General features: G+C 40.0%; 1 long non-coding RNA gene across 1 annotated transcript; it reads right to left on the minus strand.

Moving 5' to 3' along the window:
- Positions 1-5978: 5978 nt before the first annotated feature.
- On the minus strand, positions 5979-17929 carry LOC124877174. Its single transcript, XR_007040459.1, has 2 exons — positions 17861-17929; positions 5979-6385 (listed from the first exon to the last, which is right to left on the minus strand). It is a non-coding gene; the product is annotated as an uncharacterized LOC124877174 (long non-coding RNA).
- Positions 17930-21357: the final 3428 nt, after the last annotated feature.

A 21357-nucleotide genomic window follows, 5' to 3' on the forward strand; every position in this document is an offset into this window, starting at 1 on the left:
CAATATAAAAATTATGTGTATTACAATATTTCAAAATGTTGCTACTGCAGGGGGAGCAGTCAGGTAAAAAACATAGGAAATCCTATAAAAGGCTTTCTGTGTTTTGAACATATTTGAATGTGGATCTGTAGAGTCCATCCATCCATCCGTTTTCTGTGCCCGCTTCTTCCTTACAGGGTCGTGGGGGAGCTGGTGCCTATCTCCAGCAGTCTACGGGCGAGAGGCAGGGAACACCCTGGACAGGTTGCCAAACCATCACAGGGCAACACGGAGACACACAGGACAAACAACCATGCACCTAAAGGAAATTGAGATAGACCAGTTTACCTAACAGTCATGTTTTTGGCCTGTGGGGGGAAGCCGGAGTACCCAGAGAGAACTCAGGCATGCACAGGGAGAGCAGGCAAACTATGAGTCTGGTGAGAAATGTGACGAGGTCTCACAAGAATTTAAAATCAGCCAATCCGCTCTATGTAAACTAGTCCAAACATGAAGAGCATTCAAAGCAACTTTCAACTTGCACAGGTCTGACTGGCAAAGCAAGGTCACCAAGCAGAAGACTGCAAGATGCTAAATAAACTCTCCAAAAACCCTAAAATATAGTTAGAAAGAAGCTTCACAAGTTTAACTTTCATGGGAGTGTGCAATGTGGAATGAGGAGGGGGTCTAAAATATAATTATTTGAACACCAGAACAGAGGATATGTTTGGTACAAACCAAATACAGAATTCCAGAAACAGAACCCCATGCCAGCTTTGAAACAAAAAAAGTGGAAGTGGAAGTGTCATCCTTTGGAGACGCTTTGCTGCAGCGGAACCTGGCCAGCTCACAATCATAGAATCAACCATGAAATCCTATATATAACCTATATATGACAGAGGGTGATTTAAAGCTAAAGCAGACCTGGACCCTGCAACCTGACAATGATCCCCAACATATCAGTAAATCCACCAACAATTGGCTGAGGATTAAGGAATGAAGAGTCCTGGGTTGAATTATGAGATCTTTATCTCAGTGAGACGCTGTGTTTGACCTGAATCAGGCCATACATGCAAGACACCCCTCAAACATCTCACAGCTGAAAGTGAGGAGTGGCCATCTACCAGTTTCAGACCAGTCACAAACTGGTAGACGGCTACAAGAACCATCTCACTGAGGTTATTTCTACCACAGGCGGTAACACTAGCTATTACTCCCTAACATTTTGTTCAGCTGTAGTGTTTACTTGGTGTTTAATTAAATCACTCTCTTTGTTACGACCCCAAGTCTAGGGGATCGGGGTGGTAACATAAAAATGAGTCAAGAGGTAAAAGGAGAACATTTCAGGGGAATTATTACAAGAAGCAGGGTTCCAACATACAATATGGCTGACAGAAAATGACAAATCCAGCCCAATCTTCTCAATTGCCATGCAATATTCCATTTATCAGTTCTGAAAGGTAGTTGGGGCGTTACACATACCAAATGCCATAACAGTGTATTGTAAAAAGTCATCTGGAGTTACGAAGGCTGAAATGTTGGAAGCTCTTTCAGTTAAGGGGACTTGCCAGTAACCTTTAAGAAGGTCTAACTTCGAAACATACTTTGCAACTCCAATATTGTCTACACAATCCTCGATCTTGGGGAGAGGATATGAGTCAGGTACTGTGATAGAATTTACTTTCCGAAAGTCTGTGATAAAACGTGGTGAGCCATCTGACTTGGTTTCTAGTAAACATGGTGAGCTCCAGGGACTTTGACTAGGTTTAGCTGAACCATGTTTCAACAGATATTCAGTTTCCTGCTTCATTAGTGAACGTTTCACAGGGTTTGCACGGTAAGGGTGCTGCTTGATTGGCTTTGCAATTTGGACATTTATGTCATGTTCTAGCACTGTAGTGCGGGTAGGAACATCACCAAAAAAACTTGTGTACTCATTAACTAGAATCACTACATCCTCCTGATGTTTGGGGGACAAGTGGTCAAGTTGATTCTTCAGAGATTTTAACATCTCTGAATTTGTAAGTCGAGGACTAGAACAGATGGGATAATTCATTTTTATACCACCAACATCTCCCAGTTCATCCACTTCTAATTGAGCAGTAGCTGCAACCGGAGCACACACCCCAATGGTTTCTGATCCAGGCCGGGGGTGGTATAACTTCAGCATGTTCACATGGCAAACATGAGACTTGCGCCGCCAATTAGGGGTACCTATTATGTAAACATTCTCCCCTATTTTCTTTAGGACTTAATAAGGTCCATCAAATTTGGCAGATAAGGCTGAGCCAAGAACAGAAAGGAGAGCAACAACCTGATCTCCCATTTGGAACTCCCTTTTAACGGATGTTTTATCATAATTATTTTTCATTCTCTTCTGAGAATCAGCTAAGTGTTTCTTAGCCAGGGTGTTAGCATGACAGATGCGCTCACGAAACGTTTGTACATATTTAGTCAGTCACTGTATTCTTAGAGCCTTCTACAGGAACCATGAAAGTGTATTTGAAAGCTCTGAGAGGTCTGCGAGGTGTATGACCAAAAACCAACTCGGCAGGACTGAAACCAAGAGACTCCTGAACAGCTTCTCTAGCAGCAAACACTACAAATGGGACCCCCTCTTCCCAATTCCTCCCAGAGTTCAAGCAGTATTTGGGCAGCATGGACTTAAGGGTTTGATGCCACCGTTCTAATGCTCCCTGTGACTCCGGGTGGTATGCAGAGGAGACAACATGCTTAATATTTAGAGTTTGGGCTACCTGCTTGAACAATTTCGATTGGAAATTGTTTCCTTGGTCAGTCCATATGGATTTTGCCAGGCCAAATACAGAAAACAAATTAGTCAATGCTCCAACAACTGATTTTGCCATAATCTTATTCAAAGGAATGGCTTCAGGGCAACTCATAGCAGCACACATGATTGTGAGCAAATATTGATTTCCACACTTTATTCTCAGTAATGGCCCAACACAGTCTACTATGACATGGTCAAATAGCTGCTCCATAACCGGAATAGAGCACAGTGGAGCAGGTGGTATTACCTGATTTGGTTTACCAGCTATCTGGCACACGTGGCAACTGCGACAGAACCTGGAGGCATCCCGTTTCATACCAGGCTAGAAAAAGTGCTTTAACAGAAGCTGGTATGTCTTGGTAACACCCAAGTGAACAGACCACTGGCTTTCATGAGCCAGAGACATAACTCTTTGTCTATATGTTGTTGGCATAACAATCTGTGTAACTCTAAGTTTGGGGTTGTATTATTTAAAGGATTGTCTAAAACCTCCAGACTTGGAAGTACTAAACCTCCAGCAATATCGTTCCCCATTAGCATAACCACGCCGTCTATTGGCTCCAGGCAGACAGCGACAGGGAAAAGTCCTGTGACAAGTTTAGATTTTATATAAACTCGGTGGACTGGTCTGGGAGTGTAACCCATCTCCATCCCCCTCAGAACAGAGTTAAAAAAACATGCACTTTCATTTGAGAAAGGTAGGACTCCGGAGAGAATAACTGACTGGGAACCTCCTGTATCTCTCAAGATGCGTACCGGCTTTAGATCAGAAGAGTCAGGACACAATGAAATCAAACCATCAAAGATGAATGGTTCAAAACGGTTCATAACAAGGAAGCGTGTGAGGTGTTTTTCCCTGCGCACCCACCTCAGAATCCACACCAGAGCCATGTTTGTGCTTCTCCTCAGGTAAGGCAGATTGGATTGGCACCGCAACAGCAGCCTCAGACAGATCAGGCACTCTAATCACACCAGCTTCAATCAATTTACCAACTAAGAGAGCCTTTAATTCACATTTAAGGATCAGTTTTGGGACCTGCAGTTTAAAGAGGTCCACAATCTGCAGCAATTTACACTTGTGGCAGCTATTGATAAGCTCAATAGATGGTGCAGCTAGAAAGTGCCCCAAACTGAATGTAACTGGCATAGCAGCTAATTACTGACAAATTCGCCAACTCTGGACACAGGGATCCTCTTTAACAAGTATCCCGAACGCGCCCCCACTTATGTTACAACCCTAGGTCTAGGGGATCAGGGGGTGGTAACCAGGGCTGAAAGTAGTTTTTAATTCTTGCCGGTACTTAGGGGCGGAGCTACTGTATATATATACATATATATACATATATATATATATATATATGTGTGTTAATTGTTACTCTCATCGGTGCCCCCCTCAGCAAAGTCCAAACTCAAACTAATTAAAATGTATCAATATTTTACTTTACTGAAGGCTGTCTGTATAAGGTAGAAATAAGAATCACTTGACAATGTAGAATATATATATATATATATATATACAGGGGTTGGATAATGAAACTGAAACACCTGGTTTTAGACCACAATAATTTATTAGTATGATGTAGGGCCTCCTTTTGCGGCCAATACAGCGTCAATTCGTCTTGGGAATGACATATAGAAGTCCTGCACAGTGGTCAGAGGGATTTTAAGCCATTCTTCTTGCAGGATAGTGGCCAGGTCACTACGTGATACTGGTGGAGAAAAACGTTTCCTGACTCGTTCCTCCAAAACACCCCAAAGTGGCTCAATAATATTTAGATCTAGTGACTTTGCAGGCCATGGGAGATGTTCAACTTCACTTTCATGTTCATCAAACCAATCTTTCACCAGTCTTGCTGTGTGTATTGGTGCATTGTCATCCTGATACACGGCACTGCCTTCAGGATACAATGTTTGAACCATTGGATGCACATGGTCCTCAAGAATGGTTCGGTAGTCCTTGGCAGTGACGCGCCCATCTAGCACAAGTATTGGGCCAAGGGAATGCCATGATATGGCAGCCCAAACCATCACTGATCCACCCCCATGCTTCACTCTGGGCATGCAACAGTCTGGGTGGTACGCTTCTTTGGGGCTTCTCCACACCGTAACTCTCCCAGATGTGGGGAAAACAGTATATCTGCGCTCCTTGCACCATTGAAACCGACGTTTGGCATTGGCATGAGTGACCAAAGGTTTGGCTATAGCAGCCCGGCCGTGTATATTGACCCTGTGGAGCTCCCGACGGACAGTTTTGGTGGAAACAGGAGAGTTGAGGTGCATATTTAATTCTGCCGTGACTTGGGCAGCCGTGGTTTTAATGTTCTTTGGATACAATCCGGGTTAGCACCCGAACATCCCTTTCAGACAGCTTCCTCTTGCGTCCACAATTAATCCTGTTGGATGTGGTCATCCTTCTTGGTGGTATGTTGACATTACCCTGGATACCGTGGCTCTTGATACATCACAAAGACTTGCTGTCTTAGTCACAGATGCACCAGCAAGACGTGCACCAACAATTTGTCCTCTTTTGAACTCTGGTATGTCACCCATAATGTTGTGTGCATTTCAATATTTTGAGCAAAACTGTGCTCTTACCCTGCTAATTGAACCTTCACACTCTGCTCTTACTGGTGCAATGTGCAATCAATGAAGACTGGCTACCAGGCTGGTCCAATTTAGCCATGAAACTTCCCACACTAAAATGACAGGTGTTTCAGTTTCATTGTCCAACCCCTGTGTGTATATATATATATTTATTGTCTCTCTATAATATATTATATATATGTCTATAATATATTATATATATTATAGACAGACAGACATTAAACGTAGCGGTGCTCGATTTAAAGGCTGGCCGTTCACAAAAGCCTCGAGCTCCGAGGGCAGAGAAGCAAAGCAAGAGCACTGAGGCTCCAGAATAGCAGAACAGTTCAGAAACAATTGGAATAAAGGGGAAAACGTTATATTATATATAACTGATTAAGTCGTGTTTTAGACTGTCTATTGGTAGCGGATCTTCTTTATGTGCTTGTGAGTTTTTGCAGCCGTAACTGGTTCTGGATGACGACTTCATAGCAGACAGTTGTTCTTCCCTCTTCCCGGTACTGTGTACCGGCGCAGAATCTTTTAGTGGTATGCAGTACCGGACCGTACCGGCTCACTTTCACCCCTGGTGGTAACATAAAAATGAGTCCAGAGGTAAAAGGAGAACATTTAAGGGGATTTATTACAAGAAGCAGGGTCCCAACATACAATACGGCTGACAGAAAATGACAAATCCAGCCCAATCTTCTCAAATACAACAATCTAGATTGAACTAGAAAACAAACAAGCACTTAACCAAACTGGTAAGCAGAGCAAGGTGGGTCAGCAATACCAAAATAATGTGCAGCTGCCAAAACAATCTCCAAACAAACCACACAAAGCAAAGCAGGGGTCAGCTGTACAAAACCTCTTCCAAAAGCTGCCCCACTAAAACAATGAATCCAGGAGCCTTTTGTAGGATGCAGGTGGGTCTCATCATCCACCAATTGGCTTGGTGATTCAGCAGGTCCAATCAGGTTCCTCAGCAGCCTCCAGGCAGCCAATCATCTGAGTGTGCTCCCACACCTGAATCTGCATAAAAGAAAATACTGTAAGGCCACAGGTATAAATTAGATTAGACATCAATGTGTGAAAATTTCTTTTAAAACAACTGAATACTTTATGGGGTGAGCAAATATTTTCATGGTGTAGGATTGGAAAGGAAGAATAAGTTAACATAAAACAATAAAATAAAATGCTTTTTTTTTTATAAGAAAAAAGAAAGTAAGATACACCTGTGGAATATCTAAAAACATTGCATGTCAAAATGCAACATAATAGACACTATGTATTACTTTATTCACATCTTTTGTAGCTAAAATAAAATACCTAGTTAGGTGACAACTAATTTTATGGCGTATGTTTCATCCTGCTTGACTTGCAGTTTACCAGGATGGATGTTTATTTTGCTCTTCATGAAGTTGGCCTCTAATACGAGAAGCTGCTAAGACTCTGGGCGAACTCAGACCAACTGCAGCTCCTCAGAAACATGTTTGTTGTTGACTGGATGTAATCACATGGTGTTTCCTTCAGGGGCCATGAATTAGTTAATTAGCCTCAGTTAAAGTCCCCGGACTCTCCTGCTGCTCAGACACTGGGTAAAGCACTGCTGGGACAGAGAGACTACTGTTTCCTCTTGTTCACCCCTATTTATAGCTACAAGCTTACTTAGTAAAGCATTTGCTTTTTTTCTTCTGTCAACCAACAGCATGCCCAGCTTGAATGTAGACAGAAAATACTGACATTTAAAGGATCTTCCAAAAGGTGTTTTTTCTGCAGTAAGTTGTGGATTCAATTAAATTCAAAAGTACTTTATTAATCCAAAGGGAAATTAAATGTTGTTGTAGCTCATATTATACAGGTTTCTTCAAAGAGCTGTTGTAGATGCTGATGGCTGTGGTCAGGAAGGATTTCTTGTAGTGGTCCGTCTTACAGCAGATCTGAAGAAGCCTCTGACTGAAGACACTGTTGTTGTACAACAGTCTGATGAAGAGGATGCTCAGGGTTCTCCATAATGTTCTTCATTTTATGAAGAATCCATCTTTCCACAATGATCTCCAGAGGTTCCAGAGGAGTCCCCAGAACAGAGCCAGCCTTCTTTATCAGCTTGTTGAGCTTTTTTAAGTCCCTGGCTCTGATGCTGCTTCCCCAGCAGATGATGGCAGAAGAGATCACACTCTCCATAACAGACTTATAGAAAATATGCAGCATCTTGCTGCAAACACCGAAGGTCCTAAACTTCCTCAATAAGTACAGTCTGCGCTGTCCCTTCTTGTAGATGGCTTCACAGTTGCATCTCCACTCTAGTCTGTTGTCCAGGTGAACACCAAGGTAATTGTACTCCTTAACCACCACCACTTCTTTTCCCATGATAGAAATAGTGTTTGACCTACTCCTGTTTCTCTTAAAATCTACAATCATCTCCTTTGTTGTATTCACATTCAAGATGAGATGATTGATTCTCCACCATGCCACAAAGTGGACAACCAGCTCCCTGTACTCAGCTTCTTGTCCATCTCTGATACACCCTACGATTGCAGAATCATCTGAGTATTTCTGCAGATGACAGGAGTCTGTCTTGTATGGATAAGAACATTTAAGATTCTGTTGTTTAATCAAAGGTAGCAATAAAAGTGAAAAGGTGTTTTTAAAGCTAATTTTCTTCTTTTTTGGTCTGTGACAAAGACAGGAAGTGGTGCAAAATGTCTCTTATTAGTGGCACTGGTATGTCCCCTGGCTGGTTTAGGGGATTAAAAAGGACTAACATTATTTTAGATAGTGAATGTGAAGACAAGATGGCCTTTAAGGTTTTTTTTTTCTGCCATATTTTAACTTTCTTCCATAAAGACTGATATTTAGCTTCAGGGAGAGCTCATGCCAACACAACAAACAAAACAACCCTCAGGGAAATCAAAATTAACCCTACCTGACTTAACAAAAACAATTATACAAATCTACAAAGTGACTCGCCTAACAAGCACATAAACAGGAGAAAACCGAGATTAAACAAAAGGCAGCTCTCCCCTACAAAGACAGTCTGACCAAAATTTTACATCAGGGAAACAGTACAAAAAGGCATTCAGGCTTACATAAACAATAAATGGGTATATGGGAGTCAAATGGCTAAAAGGCCCAGAAGTGCAGGTTCACAGACATTAAATAACGCACTGCTAATTGCTGATGGGCTTAAAACCCTGGTAGCATCATCCAATCTCAAAGGAGGAGGCGGAACCTAGAACAAAACACAAGGAATTACTTCCCTTACAAAAACAAAACAAACATCCACCTTTTGGGGATGTAATACAACCCCACCCAGTAGAACAAACAGTTAATTTTGTTAACCATTCACAATCACGTTCTTGAGAAGGCAGCCAAAATGTCTTCACATCCTTCTTTGTGCTTGATTTCAATATTATAGTTTGGAGAAATTAGAGCCCACGTCATAAGTCGTTAATTGCTGTTGTGCATACGTGAGAGGAACACATGGTTGTGGTCAGTAAAGACCTCTACTGGTTTTAAAGTAGAGCCCACGTACACATCCAATTGTTGAAGAGGAGCATGGTCAGAGTCGTCTCCTTTTCAATAGTTGAATACTGTCTTTCATAGACAGTAAACAGGATGGTTCCTTGTCTATCATCTTGAAGAAGAACAGCTCCAGTCCCCACCTCACTGGCATCAATTTCAAGCTTGAAGGGCTTAGAGAAGTCTGGAGCAACAAGAAAAGGTGAATTTGTCAAAAGACCTTTTGCATAGTCAAAAGGATATTGGTATTCAGCACTTGAAGTAAAGGGTAACTTCAGGCTGCACAGGTTAGTCAGCAGTGTTACTACTTCAGCAAAATTCCTACAAAAACACCTGTAACAACTGACCATACCCACTAATCTGTGTAGCTCACAACGTGCTGGGAGCACAGGAAAGTTGACTATGTCATTTACCTTTTCACCAATGGGACCTGGCCTTGTCCAACTCCCATTCCAAACTCAGATATAGCCAAATTGAGGGTCAAAGAAGCATCAGCTAGTCGCTTAAACACAATGCCTTACATGCTAGGACCAGTTAGAACAATAATTCGAAGAATTCAAGAATAGACCACATCGTCAAGATAAACCTTACAGTTTTCCACGTTTTCCACGTTTCTCATTCCAAATGCCATTACTGTATATTGTAAAAAAATTATCCACCGTTATGAAAACTGAGATTTCAGATGCTTTTTTTGTTAAAGGTGACCTTTGTTCAGTGACCTTTCTGAAGGTCCAGTTTACTCAAATAAGCATATCCAACCCTTTCCACACAGTCTTCAATAGGGGGCACTGGGCATCGTTACTGCATTTAACTTATGGAAATCAGTGCAGAAGCAAGGCGTTCCATCTGATTTTGGTATAACCAGACATGGAGAACTCCATGGACTATAGTTCGGTATAGCCAACCCATGCTCAAGAAGATAGGTTACTTCCGTTTTCATCACTTCTCTTTTTGTATATTCACACAATGAGCATGTTGCTTTATAAGCACTGCATTCCCAATATTAATATTGTGCTCTGTAGTACGTGAAGGTATGTCACCAAAGAGTGTTGGATGAGTGTTAATAAGTAACAAAACAAACATCCACCTTTTGGGGATGTAACCAAAGTGACTTTTGTTATCTAATAAACTAAAAGTAAGTAGAACACACTGCTGGGGCCATACGGTGCCATACAAAAGGATTCATGCTCCTTCAACATTGTCATATTTTGTCACAATACAACCACAATTTTAAATGGGATTTTACGTGCTAGACTAATATAAACTAGTGCAAAATTGTGAAATGGAATAGAAAATAAGAAAAATTAGAAAGGTGTGCTGTGCATTTGTCTTAACCCCCCAATTCAATATTTTGCAGTTCAACCCTTTGCTGCAATTACAGAAGCAGATGTTTTAGGGTGTCTCTACCTAATTTGCAGATCTAGAGGGGGTAATTCCTAAAAACAAACAAACAAAAATTTTGGGCCATTCTATCAAACAAATATGCATTAATATAAACCCTCTCATTATAGCCCTGCCCATTAAGGGTGGTTGTTCTGCCTGATGGTGAATCTCTACCCTAGTATCAAGCCTTTTGCAGCCTCTAAAATGTTTTCTCTCAGGATTAACCTGTATTTGCTCCATCCATCTTCCCAACACTGACAACACTGACCAGCTTCGCTGTCTCTACTAAAATATCCCCGCAGCATGATGCCCCCACCACCGAGTTGGAACATGGGGTTCACGTGTTCAGGATGATCTCTTGTGTTACTTTTCTGCCATTCATATGATTTTGCATGTAAAAAGTTAAATTTTTCTGAACTTCTTAACAGAACAGCTGAGATTAAATTACACACAGTGGGACTATTTACTAAACATGTGTCTTCTGAAAGCACTTGGCTGCACTGTAAAGGGGACTTAAAATAATTGCTCGCCACGTGTTTCAGATTTTGCAGCACTGATCTATAAAACTGCTGGCCATTGCACATCTGGAACATTTTCCAGCTTTTGATTTCTAATAAAATATGTTCATGGCTTTTCTCCCATTAAGTAAAGATTTAAACATAATTTTCCCTCACAGCTCAGTCAAACTGGTTGAAAAACAAGCTGTCAGGTCATTGTGTCATACCCTTTCTGGTCTGCTGATGACCTGAATCTTCAGTTTCTGTTGCATGTTTACTTTATCTGTCGTCATTTCAACCTTTCGGTTAGTGCTTAGGCCTCCTATTTCATTCAAGTACATTAAATAAACTTTTTGAGAAAGTGCAATCTATAATTTCAGCTGACGAGTCTTCTGATGAATATCTTGGTTGGAGTGAGTGGAGAATGTTTACTGTAATCTTTTTTTTGGAACTAAGGGATAATGTTTTGTCTGATTCCGGGCAAGGAACCTTTGTATACTCTTACTTTTCCATTCCCCACATTTCTTTCCTCTTTACAAGGATTTCCTTCTCAAGCATCCTGGCATACAAATATTGAAACATAACACGCATGTCATTAATCATTGTCTGTAAAACTGCTCTCTAAGTGGCTGCACCAATATGGCCTGGCTTTAACAAGTTCAGCCCCTTTGGAAAAGAAAGTCTGGGAGTAAGCATTAGGATCTACTTTGCTGTTGACATGCAAACCTTAAGTCATTGCATTGAAGGGTGCCTAATGTGATTAGCACATAGAAAAAGTGTTGGCACATTTTGTGAAAGTTTTATAAAAGTAAACATACCAAAAACAAGTCCCAGTTTAATATGAACAGATTTTTGTCTTGTTCAGAAATGTATTAGAAGGAATACAAAATCCTGTTTGAATGTTTGTTTGATTGAATGCTTATTTATTTCAGCCACACAGTATAGAATAAATAAAAAATACAAAAATAAATAAAAAAGAACAGAACCACATTAATTTTCCCCCAGAGACTTCCCATCAACGGCACAAGGACAATAGGAGGAAACTGAGATACACAGGAAATGTTTTTGTTTACAGTAAAATCAGAGACTTTGGTCAGAGGATGACTTTCCAGCTAAAATGACTTTACTGATATTTATAACAATGTTTAGGATGTTGAGCCATAGAAAAGAATACCCAGAGAAGGATGTGCAGTCTTGCCAAACGCACTTCTCCGTACAGAGGACAATACAAATACGGCACGACAAGGTCCCCCTCTGCTTTTCAGGATTCCTGCTTTGCTTTGGGACATCCCTCTATAGTTTTGTTGAAACTAAAATAAAACAGGTTATTGTCATTCTTGATCAAATATCACAATCTTTTTAATGTATGTGTCGTGTCATATGCAGGACTTATTTTATCCTTGTAAAGGTTTGCTCTGTGATGGACCTTTTTCTTGGGTTTCGCATGTATACTGTCCTGGTAAAAGAAACGACAGCCACTTGCATCCCACTGTATCAGGACATAATAAAACTAACTTTAAGCACTTAGAGCTAATCTCAAGTGTGCAAAAACAGACAACAAGATATTAAACAAAAATTAAGTCACACTGGAAAAGCAGCTTGTAAATACTACAGCATTCTTTAATAGCTTGTCGAACCATCTTTAGCCACAGTAACTTGAAGTACAACGTTCTCTCACATCTTTGTTGATGACATTGGGCCCATTCGTCCTGTTAATGTTGCTTCTGTTTTTTCGGTTTTCTACCCATTCTTTCATCCACAACTGTCTAAGGTCCTGTTAGAGTATTTCAGCCAGGTTGAGGTCTGGACTTTAACTGGGTCATTTCAACACATTGATTCATTTATTTTTCAAGCATTCTGTTGTAGATTTGGGATCATTATCTTGCTGATGACACAGTTTGGGTCAAACGCCAGCTGTCGGACAGATGGCCTCTTATTTGACTAGAATATTTTGGTATGCAGTGGGAGTTCATGGTTGACTGCAAGATGCCCTGGTCCAAATAACATTGTATCAGAAGTCTTACAGTTCATTCAAATTGCCATATTCCGACTAGAGATAAAAAACAAATAATCAAAATGTTTTATAACATATAATGTGACATTTATCCTATGCAATTAAACAGAAAGGCAAATTAATTTGTGAGAGGGAAAAAATAAATTTGCAATAACTTTGTTACAACTAACACACTTTTTGATTCAGTTTCACCATTCACTCTTCTTTGGTAGGAATTTATCAACATCTCTCATTACCAGTTAGTAATATTTCTCCCTGGTCCCATTTTTATTTGCATACACCAAAACCCCCAGTTATATCTAAAGAAAAGTAACCCCAGATAATGATGCTGCCTCCACAATTTTTCACTACGGGCAAGTAAGGATCACTGATCCTTTTGTGTCAAACGTACCTTCTGGAAATGTGGCCCCAGGTTTAATTTTAGTTTTACAGATGTTTTCCCACTAAGTTTTAGAATGTATTAGCCAGTTCTGTGTCCTCATGTCCAAAGACTTGCATGAATTTTCTACTAAGATCTACTAAAATCAACAAAACTACATAAGCACAAAACAATGCAAATGTATAAAAGAGTGTATATGCATGGATTCAAGCACAGTTTTTTGTACCCTCTATTCAACATTAAATTGAGCACACATGTGGGAGTACCCGACTCCTCCCTTGAGACACCTCTATTTATAGTGAAAGTAAATATAAATAAGCCCTTTTATGTGTTATTCTCCTGGCTGCACTGTCAAAACTCATGTCATCTTGTGAGAAGAATTTAAAATGTGAGTTGGAGGTGTTCCTAAATAAGGCGAACACCTACTTATATTTTATGTGCAAAATCAGACATCCATTAATAATATGAACCGCTTACATGAATCACACACACTATTTGTGGTATTAATTTGGTTGTGGAGTTTCTGGGTTCTTCTTGTTCACAGGTACGGTTTTTTCCAAGTACTCCAGTTTTATCCCACTGTCCAAATTCATTTCTGTTAGGTTAATTGTTGAATCCTGAACACAATTAGATCAGAATATAAAATGGGTAAAACATTAGTTCAGTCATTTCCTAAAAGAAGTCATAATATGTATGCATACATGCCATATCCATCCATTCATCCATCCATCCATCCATCCATCCATCCATCCATCCATCCATCCATCCATCCATCCATCCATCCATCCATCCATCGTCTAAACACACCTATTCATGCAGGGTCACGGGGGGGCTGCTGCTTTCAGCAGTCATTGGGTAAGTGGTGGGGTAAATCCTGGACAGGTCGCCAGTCTGCCACAGGGCAACACAGCGACACACAGTACAAACACCATACATGAACACACTAATACCTAAGGTCTGTTTAGAGAGACCAGTTAACCATACTGTAATGTTTTTTGACTGCAGCAGGGAGCCAAAGTACCCGCAGGGAACCCACACATGCATGGGGAGAACATGCAAACTCCATGCAGAAATAGCCCAGGCAGGGATTCACACCCATTACCTTCTTGCCACAAGGCAACAGTGCTACCAACTGCCCACCTTGCAGTCCACAGTCATTTAACATAATCTAATATATTATTAATTATAACAGCAACTCTTGTGCTTCAACTGGCTGTAAAGATAACCTCAAGTTTTTGCTTTTTAAATGAACTCTTTTTTTGTGCAGATCTTTCAAAAACAGTTAATGAAGAATCAGAATGCATCTTGCGCACTTTTAACCCTTTGAGAGAAACAAAATGTGGGCTGGATTTATCATTTTACGGGGAGTCTACAATGTAGACATTGTTGAATAACTCTGCTCTGAACCTGGGGTCAGCAGGGCTAAGTAGGGTCAACCCACACACAAAAGTTTAATAAAAAAAACTGTTTTTAAGATGTTTGTGGAAAATGTTGCAGAGGTCATTGAGATTCTTTGGTGCTTTTTTTAATGTGGTGTGACAGCGGTGCCTCCTTGACTTCTTAAATTAACACTTTGTTGCTCCTGGAGGGAACAATGACCCGCTGTCTCCACATACGGAGCACATTGGCTCAATGGTGGGAAACAGACCACACCTAGGCAGACAAAGGAGTGCTATGGCTATGGTGCTATGGTCAATCACTTAACTGCTGTTGGGGTAAATAAACTTCAAAGTCATAGCATGGCTTTCTGAAATAAATATGCAAGATGTTCTTTGACAGAGACACTCTTTAATGGGTTGTTATTCTGGATGACATTGGATAATGCATTTGTCAAAGGTGTCATAATGGTATGGAGATGATAAATGTTTGAATTAGGCTAAAACAGGAGTTAAAAGTTGCATGTGCATCAGTATTTTTTCACTCACAAGGTATTTTAAAGGTGCAAGGTGTTCGCCTTTGTCTCATGCTCTACTTCAGAGATATCATATTGCGTTAAACCTTTTGTCTGCTCCAGCACAATGTTTCAGTCACTGTGTTTCTTTCTCTGGAGGACAAAGAATGGATTCAGATAGAAATAAATTTTGTTTAGTGTCCTCTTCACCCTCTCTGTTAATGGCTCAGCTTGTATTAATCACCTCTAGTGAAAAGGTCTTCCCCTCCTCACCAGTCTCCACTCCCACAACTATGCCTGTATATCAGCACTGTGCCTTCACAAAGAGCGCTTCTGGGGCGCGAGTTATGTGACTCAATGCTTGGTGCCAGGCTGCACTGGGGTGCGAGCCTGGCACGGCCCTACGTGCAGAGCATGCTTGACAAAGAGTTAAGGTTGTTTCTTCAGAGCAGATGTAAGGAGTGAGCTGGCGATAAGGAGGGGGGAAGAATGTGAAAGGTGGAGACTGTGTTAGTTTGAACATTTCTGTAACCCGTAGATGAAGGACTGTAGCTGTCATGTAACAATTAGTTCTCCTCCTAACTTCATATTTAAGAAATTATTTTACTTTGATTGATTACCACACGTATCTGATCGTATCTGATTACCAGAAACTTTTAAGTAAAGCATTAATTAAATTCTTTTCAACTGTAAAGATGTGTCACAAAAGCAGCTTTTTAATGTAAATTGATGCTAATTCAATATTTTCATATTTTTATTGGGTCACAAAGTTCTTTTCCTATTGTCAGACACATGAACCTCTTGTTTGGTATATTGTACATCTAATATAGTGGTTTCAATTTTATGCTGCAGCCTGATGCTACAATTGCTGAAATTCATTGTTTTTCTTGTCTTAATCTACACTTGATACCATGTTAAGACACACTGAACACTGAATTTTTCTTATTAAGATCACAAAATGAAATATTAGTTTAAGTTCCAAGGGTGGGTTGGACTCCAGCAGGACTGCTCCAGGTGACCGATATGTTAACGGACAAGATCTCAAGGCGTGGCCATTGAGAGGAGGGTGGAGAGGAGGGTGTCTGGTTTGGAAACCTCAGGATCTTATCTTTGTTTTTCACAGATGGTGTGGTTCTGTTGGCTTCTTCAGGTCATGACCTCCAGCGCACACTGAAGCGGTTCGCTGCTGAGTGCATCAGAGTCTGCTCCTCTAAGTCTGAGGCCGTGGTTCTCGGCCATGAAAATGTTAATAAAACAAAAGTTCACAGTCTTAATCAGACTAAAATCACTATATGCTTTTAAACTATTTGTAAAGCCCATGTGATGGTGTCATGGGTTTGGAAGCTCCTGATAGGTTCATTCACAATGTTTAAGTTAAATAGAGGCACCCCTGTGGATGTATTATAAGGCAACACCACAAACACACTGCTTCCTTGTGTGACATCATGGAAAAACTTTGGGGACCTGATGGAACATCGGAAGATAATTATGTACCTCTACAAGTCTGCTTCATCTTTGAGTTAAAAGCAAAGGGAGGGTCTATCCATCATACAATTTACAGAGCCATGTTCTGTGTCACAGAGATTAAGTAACTTTAGTGCAAAAGGTGTGAATCAACCCCAAACAGGTGAGGAGCAGGGGGTACAGATATCCTCCAAAACAGAACCCAACAAGATCTGGACCAGGACGAGTATCTAAAGGACACGACAAAAAGACATAACGACACCGCGTGGAACAAAGGGCAAGACAGACCTAAATAGGGACGAAGGTGAACATGAAACAATAGGGCAGATGATCAGGAAAACAGGGAACAGGTGAGACAGGGAGACAGAGGGAGCAGGTGAAGCAGACAGAAACAAATGAAGACATGGAGGAGCTAGATGAAGAAACAAACTGTAAAACACACCCAGGGAACCAGAACACGGGGAGAACAACAGATCTAAAAATACAATAAAACAACACAGTCAACAGAACAGAACCGTGGAAATAAAACACCAGAAACAGGAACTCAAAAACATCAAAAAATCTGATTAAACATAAACAAATACAGAACCAAAAACACAGTACCAGCAAACACAAATGCCCTTAGTGTCATAAGCTGAGGAGATTAACTCAAACCTAGACAGGAAGACAGCAGCCTCGTGCTGATGGAGTGATGACTTATTTAAATGAAGACTTACAAAACCATGGAACAAATGAGTAGAAGAGCAAACAATGATGAAGGAACTCATAGATAAACAGGATGGAGGAAGATGAACAGAAGAGTGAAGAAGTGAGGGAACTGAAAGGCTTTTAAATACAGTCTCTGGGATTCAAAAACGCTGTTTGCCAAACTAGCAGTTTATGCGAAGATAAATGACATAATTAGAAAACGAAGATCCCTAGCATGTTTAAAGCAATGCTATGCTGAGGTTTTGTTTCTTTACTTTTTCCTGTCAGCCATTAGCTTTACCAGCTAATATTTGAAGTCTAAAGTGAAGAAACAGAGTGATCACAAGACAGATGTAGGAAAAAATAAAACAGCTTCATACTTGTTTAAGAATTTCCACATATTCAGTCTGCAGGGATACACCACAGATTTGTAATAAGCTCTATTTTTCTCATGAGAAACTGTTTCCATGTCAACGAGGAGTGCAAACTTAGCAGAAAATATCTGTTTTGCTATATTTCCGTTATTGTACAAGGGACCTTAAAGGTCAGAATACCCAAACAATAACAACAGATATCTGCCTTTTTCTTAGATGCATGCAAATGTTTTCTAAGCTTGTACAGAGGCATATAAGAATTTGTTTAAATAAATTTCTTATCGTTGTATACCTACATGTCAAACATCTAAACGTCTGGTGCCAAAAAGCCTTGCCGTTGTTTCCACAGACATGTTAGGATTCACTGTTCTTTCTACAGGCTGCTGCTTTGGTTCAAACATTCCTGTTTATCACATGAAGGTATAGCCTCAGGCAGCTTCGCATGTCTGGGCATGGGCAGTAATATTTGTACAGTAGTGGACAAATGAATACACTGAAACACAATTCAATGTACACGTCGGTCTGAAAGACTTGAATCAATGTTTGCCTTCCAGGTGCGTTATGTGAACTTCCCTAGGTAAAAGATGCTTGTCCATACAGAGTTCACCGTGAATCCACCCATCAAACACCAAACAGGATTTTCTGCGGTTCTCCCTTTGCCGCGTGATAATGACCCGGTGTTTATGACTTGAACTTGTTTTAGTGACTGAGCGTGTGAGACGGGTGGCCCAAATTCTTCCTGGAGAAGAATTTGAAGCCAACCCCAGATGACTCTGAGAAGTTGTTTTGCAGAATGTATGAACAATTCATTCATTTTCTGTCCCACACCTCATGACTGGGGATCTCTGTCCTAACAAATGTACTTGCTCTTCAGACACTTTTTGTTTTGCCCTGAAAACTGCAATACAGAAGAATTATCGGGGGGGGGGGGGGGGGGGGGGGGGGGGGGGGGGGGGGTATACCTGAACACAATGAATGATTTGTGGAGGCCACTGGCTTGAAGAGTTTTACTTTCTAAATAAAAGTTTTATTTTGGGATGCATGTAAGTAGTTGTCTTAGTCATACCACAACAGTAGTACATTAATTGTAGGTATTTTGCATAAAACATATCTCAAATCTGTTCTTGCAGAAGACTTTCAAACCTCTTCTTCAGCAGCAAAAAAGAGAAAGACATCAGTGTCACTCTGCTGACCAAACATAAAAAGAGACCATTACAAAGGTTGAACTGTTTTACCCCTCTTCACCCACCCAGTTCCTCCTTTCTTCTGGCAGGAACAATGTTGCTGCATTACTTGACTGTTATCCTTCCCCCCTGATGATTTTCTTCAGCATTTTTTACCCCGCTTGTTTGAACAGATGCCGGCCCCCTGCTACAGCCCCCATCCTCTGGGACTGCCATAAGGCCTATAGTACAATGAGGTAACACTCAATTACATTAATAGTGAGAGTCCAACCCAGTCACTTCCTTCCAGAAAGCAACATCAAATGATATGATGTATATCAGCTACTGAACCAAACTTGTAGTCCTTTGTCCAACTTTATTTATGAATGGATTATGAAACAGGAGCTGCATGACCTTGTTCACCTTTCAGTCAGTCCACTATGGCCCGAAGAGCCTTTTATAGCTGGACCAACAATCAAGTGTGGTGAATGAAAGATCCACAATGAGATATGAAACCTTTCATATGGTGGATTTAGATTTGCTGCAGAAAAGAGATGCAGCCTGAGTGGTGAATATGCAAATAATTACTGAGGGTTGGGAGACAGATTTACAAAGCCTTCTTGTCTTGTTTGGGATCTGCTCTGGGATCTTCTCCATTTGAATCCTGGGTATAAGTCTGCTCGTAAGATAAGCAGCTGGTGTTTGCCTGTAAACAAGGACTGTGGTGGTTCCTGCAGCTCCCAATGTCTTGTTTCAGCCATCCGCTGGTTAAATACTATAAGTGCCTCAGAATCCCAGAGTAAATTTCCCCTTTGACCTTTCCTAACTTTAAAACATTGGTGCATTTCAGATGGGTGTTGCCAGTCCTCTCCAACAGAAAAAAATCTGCAATGCTATATACAATAAATACTTTTAAAGAAGATTTAGATTTTATTCAATTTTTTTATTTGGTTTCATGAAAATTGTACATTCGTTGCTGTAGAGAACAAAATATTATACATATTCATCTATACCTCCTACTGAAATGTGTTTTAGGCTACAATCAATAGTCACTTAACCAGCAGGAAAATACTGCAAAACACCATGTTTGCTGTGCAAAAGATTTTTATTTTAATACAGCAGCAAAATGAATTCCTGTGCTATTTCTTTCTCATTGTCACATTGCTTTTACTGATGCATTGCACAGCAGAAAGCAGATTTACTCTTAAGGGAAGGACTTCAACAAAGCAGAGTGAGTCATCCATAGAAACATGCAGGAGTTGTTTCATTACCACAAAATAAATGTGTCCTCATCTTTGCATGGCAGCTGCATATGCAATGTAACAAATGGACCTCTAAAGATGGAGCTGTCATTTAAAATCCTTAACATATCTCTGTGTTAGTGCATATGTAAACTGAAACCTTCAAGTTTAGTTATTTAACTGCCAGTGTTTTGCCCATTCTGCTTCAAAATGGCCTCGAAATAAAAAGAGGAACAATGTTTGTGTTAAAACAATACTTGTTTTAAATAAAAAAAATTATTTAAATGAGAAAAAACACATGCACATTTTTAAATCTGACTGAATCATACTTTAGAAATCTGATCATCAAGGAAGTACTGTCATTATATCTAATTTTTAAAGCACAAAGGCTGTTAAAACATAGGCATTTATTCCAAAAAGTATGCAGTTCACCCTGTTAAATAGTTAAGATAAGAGAAACACCATATTTAATAAAAAAAAAAATAAGATGCTCAAACAGTGAATTGTGAAACCGGCATTTCTTCACGCAGATTCATGTTGAATATTGTTTCTCAAATGTTGAATTTCACACCTGTTCAAATCATGGTCAAGGTAAAAACGAATGAGACCAGCTCCTTAACTCAAGGCCACACCAGTTTTTATCATTTGTTTTTGTCATTATCTGATCTCCTTACACTTCTGATGGGTATATTGCAGCAGGTATTTGACTAAACCAGCTGAGATGTAGTAGCTTAATTCAGAATGGTGTAGGCTTAAATAAGTTGTGCTATGATACAAAGTACTAGAGCTGTAATATCATTTCAAATGAAATAATTTTGAATTAGCATGTTCTTGGTTGATTTAGCTCACTTTTTGCATTGATGCACAAATTGTCATGTAAAATTGCATCTAGTGACTGGGACTTAAATTTTCAATATTGTTTGCAGCTTCTGAAATGTCTAATTCCACACCTTTCAAATCTAAACCTAAAAGAGTCCAGCTCCTTATCTCAAGGTTATATTTGTTCGTTTGTTATTGTCATTATCTGATGGCCTTGTAAGTATTGTGCCTAATGGACTTTGACTTGGCCTGTTCAGATGTACTTTTATTCAGAATAGCATTAAAACAAAAGTTTGTATCCTCGAAACAATCATATTCTCTCTTTAAATGGTTTAGATGAGGTAGGCAACATATTTTGCTAGAAAATGTGATTTGTAGCCATCACCAAAGTTGATATTAATCAATCCAAAAGTCTCACTGACTCAAATAAAATACTGGTAAAGTATAGTAACAGTGTTATGAGTTTATTTAATTTCACACCTTTCAGACTCTCTGTCAAGGTGAAAAATGAATGAGTCTAGCTCCTCACCTTAAGGTTAGTTTGTTACTTCATTTGTTATTGTCACTATA

This window comes from Girardinichthys multiradiatus, chromosome 12 (genome assembly GCF_021462225.1).
Source record: "Girardinichthys multiradiatus isolate DD_20200921_A chromosome 12, DD_fGirMul_XY1, whole genome shotgun sequence".
Lineage (NCBI taxonomy): Eukaryota > Metazoa > Chordata > Actinopteri > Cyprinodontiformes > Goodeidae > Girardinichthys > Girardinichthys multiradiatus.